We start from the raw sequence: 9,075 nt of genomic DNA, 5'->3' as shown, positions 1-9,075 counted from the left end.
CTGGAGATGAGAGTAGGAGTGTTGCTGGTTCATCACATTACTGATGAAGTCTTCCGTAGGAAGATGAAACGTCTAAAAACGTGAGTAATCAAGTGGATTTGTAAAGCATAATTTACCAATAAATGGTTTAATACATATTTTTTATTTAGATGAATGTTCTGAGGATCTTGATAGTTGTCACGTTCTGGCAGATTGTATTGATACAGATGAGAATTATAATTGCCAGTGCAGGACGGGATATGAAGGCAATGGATATGAATGCGAAGGTAGGACAATTCAATGACTTTGAATGTGTGATAGGTATACTGGGTGTGCATAGGCATAGATCCCGGGGGATGGGGGGGGATCCTCCCAATATTTTGCCAGGGGGGATGGGTCCATACAATCATCCCCCCAATGTTGATGCCTGTATGTGGGTTTCTGACCAAATTAACCTCATATTTGGCCATTTTAGCCCCCAAAGTGCTAATTTATTCCACTTTTAAACCATATATTATCAGTTTCCAGTACCATAAGCTTATTGGTTCGCCAAAAGGTGCTGGATTCACATTACTTCAAGAAAAATTTCCCCCCAATGTCAACAAAAAATCTACGCCACTGTGGGTGTGTGTGGGTTGGTGCTTGCCATGTTATATGAGGCGATATAATATGGCTGCAGTGTGTGGGGATAGGGGGTGTGTGTGTGACATTTTGACAGATTATATCGATACTGAATAAGACTGCCAGTGCCGCTGTCGATTTCATTTGCAATGTCATTAATATAAACCAGAAACATAAGCGGGCCCATAACGGTTCCCTGTGGGACGCCCGACTTCACATGGACTGGGTTTGATGTGATTACTTGTTGTGATTACTATCTATGAATTATCAAAGACTATTTTACCCTGTAATCATCACAATAAGCATCTGCGCATTAATGTGCTCTATGACCAGCTCTCATCCAATCATGCATGCTGTTCAAAGCGCATATGTATGAATACATATTTCATGCATAATTGATCACTGATTATAATCTGTATAATTGATTATTGATTACAACCGATACATTCCAGATATTGATGAGTGTGAAGCAGATACCGATAACTGTGCTGAAGGCAGGTCTACCTGCGTCAACACTGACGGCAGCTTTGAGTGTGAATGCCTGGATGGTTACCAAGGTGATGGGGTCGCATGTAATGGTAAGTCAAATATGGCTCAACTTTTGATGGATATCGATGCATCTTAATTACATATTCAAGAGCTGATGGGGCATTTGATTGATCAGCCATGCAGGTGTCAACTTCCAAAAATTATTCTTATACATAACAGTCTTCATGCTGGGGGCATTTTCCCCCTCCCAGTCAGTACTCTTGCCCCCCAGTAAAAACGCAAAATTACAAAAAATTTCCACTCTTGCAGCAATTTTGAGCAAAATTTTTGTTTTTCCCCCTGAAATTCACCATGCCCCCACCCAAAAAAATCCTGGCTCCCCACTGGTCTTCCCCTTCCCTTTTTGCCAAGTGCTGCTAGCGATTTTGACATTTTAATTACGCTATTCATTTTTTCAATGGTTATATTCCACTACAGATATCCATGAGTGTGATGAAGGTATAGGACAATGCCATGAAAATGCACAATGCGAGAATGGTGATGGCACTTTTATTTGCATATGCAATGATGGCTATGTTGGTGATGGATTGAACACCTGCGATGGTAAGTTTGACCCATTGCTCATTTTGTAGATAAAATTGGGCTGGGTCAAGAAATAGTTGGTAGGTCAAAAGAGGAGAGGGGGTTAAACAAATTTAGACACGTTTTGGTGTTATGCAATCATTCAGTATAGAAAATGGTATAATAGTGTGCAAATTTAAATTTTGAAAAAAGGTAAATTTATTTGCTCACTGCACTGGTATTATGTGATATGACCTGCAGGGTCAGAATTTCAACGTGAATCAGAGAATTGATTCTCGCGAAGATTCTCGTAAACAGATTTGCGTGAATCAAAGTTGATTCCCGCAAACGTTTGTAGTTTACACAGAAGTTGAATCACCAACGTTTAAGTTGATTTGCGAGAATCGAATGATTCCCGCAAATTTATTCTGCAAGATTGATTCTCGCACTGTGAAACAAAATTCTGACCCTGACCTGATCCACTCAGGCCAAAGTCGGAAATTGTGAAAATTGAGTTATTACCATTACTAACTTGCCCAGGACCTATCCTTACTGATGCGGAAATCCTTAAGTCCCTGGTCTACTTAACTTTTATGCTCATTATTTATGCCTATTCATCCACCCAGGTGTTTAAATGGGTACCGGCATTCTTAAATGCTGGGAAGGTAACAGACTCGCTGTAGAGGAGGTGTAGCGATCCCCCTATAGCAACATTACATGGAGGAGTCTGGTCCAATCGCCAATGAAAAAGAGATGGGACTGATTTGATTAGATCATATCACATATGACATGAAAAAAGTTTTTCATACCTGCATTTGAAGAACATTGATTACAAGATTACAGTTATATAACCTTTAACCTCTGTTAATCTTTGACCTTCATCACAGATATCAATGAATGTTCAGGTGATACTGATGAATGTGACCTCACAGCTGTATGTGATAATACCATCGGTGGATATAACTGCCTGTGTCCTAGTGGTTATGATGGGTCAGGCACGACCGATGATCCATGTGAAGGTAAGTTCCTTTAGACCACCCTTGCTATATACTTTTACATCAAGATTAAAGATGGTGTTTGGGGGGAATCCTATCTTCAATACAAAAGGTCAAAGCACATCCAAAACAGGTTGTCTAACCTCTTGAGATGAATACAATTTATCATTTAATGACCTTTTATGACATAAATCTACAAAACAGCTGGATGTTATACTGCATTTTGATATTGGATATTTTTATCTTTTTGATACACCCTGTATTCAGTTCGTGTTGGATGTTCAGTGATCTAAAGGGTCACATATAATGTCAAACATTAGGCATGTTCATAAAATTTTGAAATTTAATAAATTCATCTGAAATTGCTTTCATTGAAAAGATTATCATTTAACTTAAAAAATGAGGGGTCAATCATGTATGTATGTCTACAATTGGCAATGTTATGAGGAAAAGTATGCTAGCCTGAATTGACCCAAATTTTGTGTCGCAGAATTATTAATGGCTTCACTATGTCTTTACATGTGTGCATGTATCTTTACATGTGTGCATGTATTTCATGGCTAAATTTGTGAGAACGGAGGGCCATGTTACAAAAATGCGCATATGTGTCATGAAATGTGGTTGTCACTACATTAGAGCATGAAATTATTATTCAAATGGTAAATACTAAAATACAAGTTTGATTGGGGTTTGATGGTCAAAATCAAAATTTACCTATTGGATTACACAGTTAAGACAGGATCTTGGGTCACAAGAAGGTGTACTGAAGTTTAATGAAGCCTGCCCTTACATTTAAAAATGTGATCATATCTACATGTAAAGCACATCCATTAAGGGAGAGTGTGGCGCAATGGTTAGGGTACTTGCCTTTAGTGCATGAAGTCCGGGTTCAATTCCGGCTGTGGCGATTTGCTGGGATATTGACTTGGCAAAAAAAAGTCTGAAATTAATTGCCAACTTCTGTAGATTAAATTCAGTCGGTCCCGTGTGCAGAGAGTCATACCTGTACATGTATTTCGCAGCCAGTTTCGAGTAGGGTGTTAACCCCTGACTGTTCCCAATCCGTCCCGGTGTTCAAATGGCCCCTTTTTTCTTTTCTTTTTTTTTTTCTTGAGTAAGGTCTAATCTACATTAGACCCCAATGGAAATAAGCTTCAATAGAGAGAGGCTTTCTTGGGTTATCCAGGGATGTCAAAACCCGAACAAATCAAATCAAAAATCAAACAGCTGGATGTGTCAGAAATGTTAATTTTTTGTTTGTATACCGTTTTTCAGATATCAATGAATGTGAGATTAACACCGATGACTGTGGTACTCAAGGTTATTGCGTGAATACACAGGGAACATTTGGCTGCCAATGCAACCCTGGATATGAAGGAAATGGCAAGACGTGTGTTGGTAAGTGTTGGGGTGTGGGGGGTGAGGTTGCCTGTGGGTGGGGGTACTCAAGGTTATTGTGTGAATACACAGGGAACATTTGGCTGTCAATGCAATCCTGGATATGAAGGAAATGGCAAGACGTGTGTTGGTAAGTGTTGGGGTGTGGGGGTGTGTGTGTGGGGGGGGGGTGAGGCTGCCAGTGGATGGGGGTACTCAAGGTTATTGCGTGAATACACAAGGAACATTTGGCTGTCAATGCAATCCTGGATATGAAGGAAATGGCAAGACGTGTGTTGGTAAGTGTTTGTGGGGGCAGGAGGAGGTTAGGGTGCCTGTGGGGGTGCGTTTGTTTTCACCTACAAACATGAACATTGAGTCCACACTTATGTAGTGAAAAACCACACATAGCGAACTCTGGACATCCATGGTTGTAAAACGGCGGCAGAGGGCCGTGCTATACAGCATAACTTTGCATATGAGTAGGGTCCTCTATCATAGGTGTAATACCAGGTCCACGGTTAGCAGTGAAATATCACAGATGTCCACGTTTGGATTATGATATGTTTGTGTGTGGGGGTCCACGGTTTCACTGTTAACAACCACACACACAATACGGGTCCATAGTTGTCGGTGAAAACATGTAGGGGTGGGGGTGTGTGTGTGGGGGGGGGGGTGCCTGTGGGTGTGTGAGCGCATTTGTTTAACCTGCAAATGAGGACACCCCCAGATAACCTGACACCCCTCTCTACCTTACCAGGTTATCACAATTGATGTAAAAATGCATAAAAGACTATGTCTCCTCAAGTTTGCCAGTCAGGCTTATATCAGGGTCATGTTCCATAATGCTAATATTATGTCCGCAACCATGGGTGTCAAGGGTCCAGGAAATTTTCCCAAGAAAATTTACCCATTACTGTTGACTGATGAGTGTGTGTGTGGGTAGACTGTCCCACAGTCTCGGTTCGGTCCGGTCTGGATAATGGAACGATACATAATTACATAATAGCCTACCAAAATATGCCATAGTCCTTCACCCCCGATTCTAAATACACAGCCCAAAACCAATTCTTCTCTCTACACAAATTAGCTCAAATTGATGCCACTACACTCCTATATTGAACGCTACAATTCAGTGACCGCTCCCCACGCCGAGACTGTTCCGAAGTGTTAAAGATTTCACTTCCAAATATTCGTTCAACGAAGCCCGGTGATTCTGATGTCAATTACGAAAGCCCGCCCCAGTTTCAATTCAAATATGGTAGCACAAAGCTATGCCGCGGGATGTGGACTTAAGATCGGATGGGACACTTGTCATTGCTTGTCAACAACTGAGAGGTATTGAGCTCAAGTGGCACGCGTCTGATAGACCTATGGTACGCACTTAATAATAAAAAGGCAACCACTGACTCGGACTTAGGCCTATTGTCCATATTGCGTATATTATCGCGTGCGGTTTGCAAATGTTTGCACGTTATTTAGCTAGGGAAGCCTTTTCAAATATCCCCGCGCTGCCAAGCTGCGTTGATTGGTCGGATGCAATATCTTTGTTTTAGTCGCTACACAAGCGTTAATGTAGTGAAAACATGGACGTGGTATATAGAAAGATTGCGTGACTCCAAATCCGTAAAAGTGAACTCCCAGCATTTTGTAGGAACTGGAAGTCAAATTGCTTACAGACTGGGAGGGTCCATGTATTGGGTTGATTTTTAATGCTATGTAATCTACATTACCAGTCGTTCTCCATGGACCCGAGGGAGGGTCTAGTGTGTGGGGGGATGCATTTATTTCTATGCCTGCATAAAGCAATGTCAAATCGGTCCACAAATTGGAACAAACTTGGATATGTACTAGGTTACTTGTTTAGATGGTAAATGTTGGTTTTCAGGTCTTCAGGGAATCTACTTAAGAGTGTCATGGGCCTGTTACATCAGTTCTCATAGCTAATAATAGCCAGTATTTATCAACATTTCAAATCATGACTATACTGGGCTTCAAAATTGCTATATGGAAATTGTGAGTGTTGTGGCCCTGTTCAGTTATAGCTGAGTAAGTAACTTATAATCACTTTCTCTCATATAGATGTGAATGAATGTGCATTGAATCTTGATAATTGCGATGAGTACGCTTCATGCCTCAACACTGATGGCGGTTTCTTGTGCGAGTGCCTGGACAATTTCCGTGGTGATGGACGTCAATGTGTCGGTAAGTTTCCATGCTATACTGCAATTTTTTTAATGTTCATAACCTTAATTTGCATTAAAATAGTGCACAGCACTGCGTACACAAGGTTAAACATAGAAGTGATAAACAATCACGCTGATCAACTGTCTTGACAACAAGACAGTTGACCCATTGGTTTGTCGGTGCGTAGAAGGAGAGGAAACCTCGCCACTTTTATATTACGCGATCACATATCACCAGCACGTACTGGGACCACAGAAGTAATAATAAATGAACTTAAGTAATGTATAGATCAATTGAATTGCAGGTGAGGAGTCATTGTTCACTAATAAGGGATTTTTAGCTGTGGAATTCCAGATTACATGTAATGCTAAACAATGTGTAGAACACATATAAACTACAAAACAGTTCAATAAAGCAGTATTCTTATTTTCCCCCAGATATTAATGAATGTGCTGAGTCCCGCGATGACTGCTCAGACTACGCCGACTGCATCAACACCAATGGAGGATATGGCTGCCAATGCTGGGAGAATTACAACGGGATGGACGACAATGCACACCGCCCCTACCAGTGAACCACCTTTGTTGACTACCGAAGCTATCATCGGTATCTCAGTCGCTGGCGCTGGCTTACTGCTGTTGCTATTAATTATTTGTTGCTGTTGTTTCGTGTTCACACAAGCCCCTGCCACACCAGTACCAATAGCAGCGCCATTGCCGGCCCCAGCACCACAGCCTTATATAGAGCAGCCACCACCACCACAGCCAATATATCTTGATCAGAAAAGGGTATGTGACCTAAGCATGTACAGGCCCATAGCCAGATTTTGTTTTTTGCAGGAGGTTCTGATTTTTTTTAATGTGGATCTCTTTCCCTCAATAATTTACAGCCCCTGCTATGTCAAAGGTCAAATTTAACTATAAATTGGATTTCAATAGCATGCCCTACTCCCAGGGAGGGGGTGTTATCAATTTTGTTTTTTCGAAGTGACAGATGAAGGATGATCTAATTATATAAAGCATAAAAAGAATAAATTCACATTATAGCATAGTAGTTTTTTCCAAAAAAATACTCCTAAATGAGGGGAATTGACGCATAGGACGACGACGTAGCCTTTTTTTAGTAAAAAAATGCAAACAGCTTTGCCTTTTTTCCATTTTCTCCAAAGACAACAGTTCTGCCAGGGTGCTGGCAGTTGAAAGGCAGTTGGGATTATTCATTCATTCATTCATCAGAAAAATAACTTAATTACAACAATTAACAAGACATGTTATGGAGGAGAAGGCTGGAAGGCCAAATAGGCCTGTAAAATGCCTTCCCCTATATAGGGGTAGAAACAAAAACAAACAAAAAATATTTAAAAAACAAAAACAAAGCCAAATAGTACAACTACGGAACAAGACAAGGACGGGGCTCAAAGAAATGTATAAACCATAGGTTAAATTTGTTTTAAGTGCTCAAAAGAGAAGAAAAATATATCAAACGTAAGTTGAAATTAGCTTTTGCTTAAATTGATTACGGAAATGTTTAACTGATTTAGATTGCTTAAATTCATTTTTTAGTGTATTCCAAAGATATGGACCGCTAGTACGAACAGAATGATCCGAAAATGTTTTCTTATTTTTAGTTAGATTGTAGTTGTTACAGTGTTTTGTTGAATAGTTGTGGATATCAGACCCTTTCTTATTTAAATGAGGAAGGTATCTATAAAACACCCAATTCAAAAGTATACAAATCGATGACGGTTAAAGTATTGTATTTGGCAAAAATGGGTGCAGTATGACTTCTGTAGTAACTATTAGAAATTGTCCTTATTTTCCACTTTTGGAGCTTAACAAGTTTGTCTAAATAGGATTTACAAGTATTTCCCCAGATAAGTATACCATAGTTTAATAACAGCAAGATAAGGGTACAGTAAAGAGTGAATAATATATGGTTAGGGACAAAGTGTTTAAGTTTATTTATTACACCAATATTTCTAGCAATTGTTTTGGACACACAATCAATGTGATGTGTCCATGTAAGGCATTCGTCAATTAACACACCTAGGAATTTGGTATGTTTAACTCTCTCCAAACAGGTATTGTCTTAAGTTACATTAGACTATTCTAGTTGGAATCCATACACCACCTATGGAAAACATGACCTTAATCTCCCACACAGGGGAGAAGATTTCAAATGGAGTAACTCATTCAAGTAATCCCATTTGAAATTCACACTCCCTGTGTGGACGGTTAAGGTCATGTCTTCCATAAAGGGTATATTGATTTCAACTGGAATAGCCTATTTTCAAGTCATCCCTAGCAGAAATCCGGCGGGTATTCACCTTTATTGGTAAGAGGAGGGTTAACAAGAGTATGCCATCTTACAAATATTCAAATTAATGTCACATCATGAATATTCTAAATAATGATGTCACATCATGAATATTCATTAATAACCTCAATGTGGTAAGAGGAGGGTTAACAATAATTTTTGTATTATTATATCCAGGAACCAGAAGTAATATATTTACAAGAGCCAGATCGTTTCCCCGGCCCACCACGGCGGTACATAGACGAAGCCCCATTGATACCATCTGGTAGTTACGCCAGACCGTATGGAGGATTCGGCGGGGGAAATTTCAATTCCAATAACAGCTCAGATCAACCTACGACAACAAAACAGGTCTTCTATAACCCATCGTTCTCAGGACGCCAGCAGAACAAATGAGAATGGTACGCTTAAAAACAATAAAAATACAAAATGGCGACTAACATCTTTGATAAGGCCTAAAAAAATTTGTATTATCCTTTTCGACCAACCCTGAAATCTCAAAAATGGGGTTGCGTTGTTTTTTTGTTTTTTTTTCATATTTAAATTTTCA

The 9,075-nt window shown here is 39.8% G+C and overlaps 1 long non-coding RNA gene across 1 annotated transcript; it reads left to right on the top strand.

The window, feature by feature from the left end:
• Positions 1–4,222: 4,222 nt before the first annotated feature.
• LOC140145833 (uncharacterized) lies at positions 4,223–6,663 on the top strand. The gene is made up of 3 exons (XR_011858138.1): positions 4,223–4,321; positions 6,105–6,227; positions 6,647–6,663. It is a non-coding gene; the product is annotated as an uncharacterized lncRNA (long non-coding RNA).
• Positions 6,664–9,075: the final 2,412 nt, after the last annotated feature.

This window comes from Amphiura filiformis, chromosome 2, assembly GCF_039555335.1.
Source record: "Amphiura filiformis chromosome 2, Afil_fr2py, whole genome shotgun sequence".
In the NCBI taxonomy this organism is placed as follows: domain Eukaryota; kingdom Metazoa; phylum Echinodermata; class Ophiuroidea; order Amphilepidida; family Amphiuridae; genus Amphiura; species Amphiura filiformis.
This window is presented reverse-complemented; position numbering and strand designations above follow the sequence as displayed.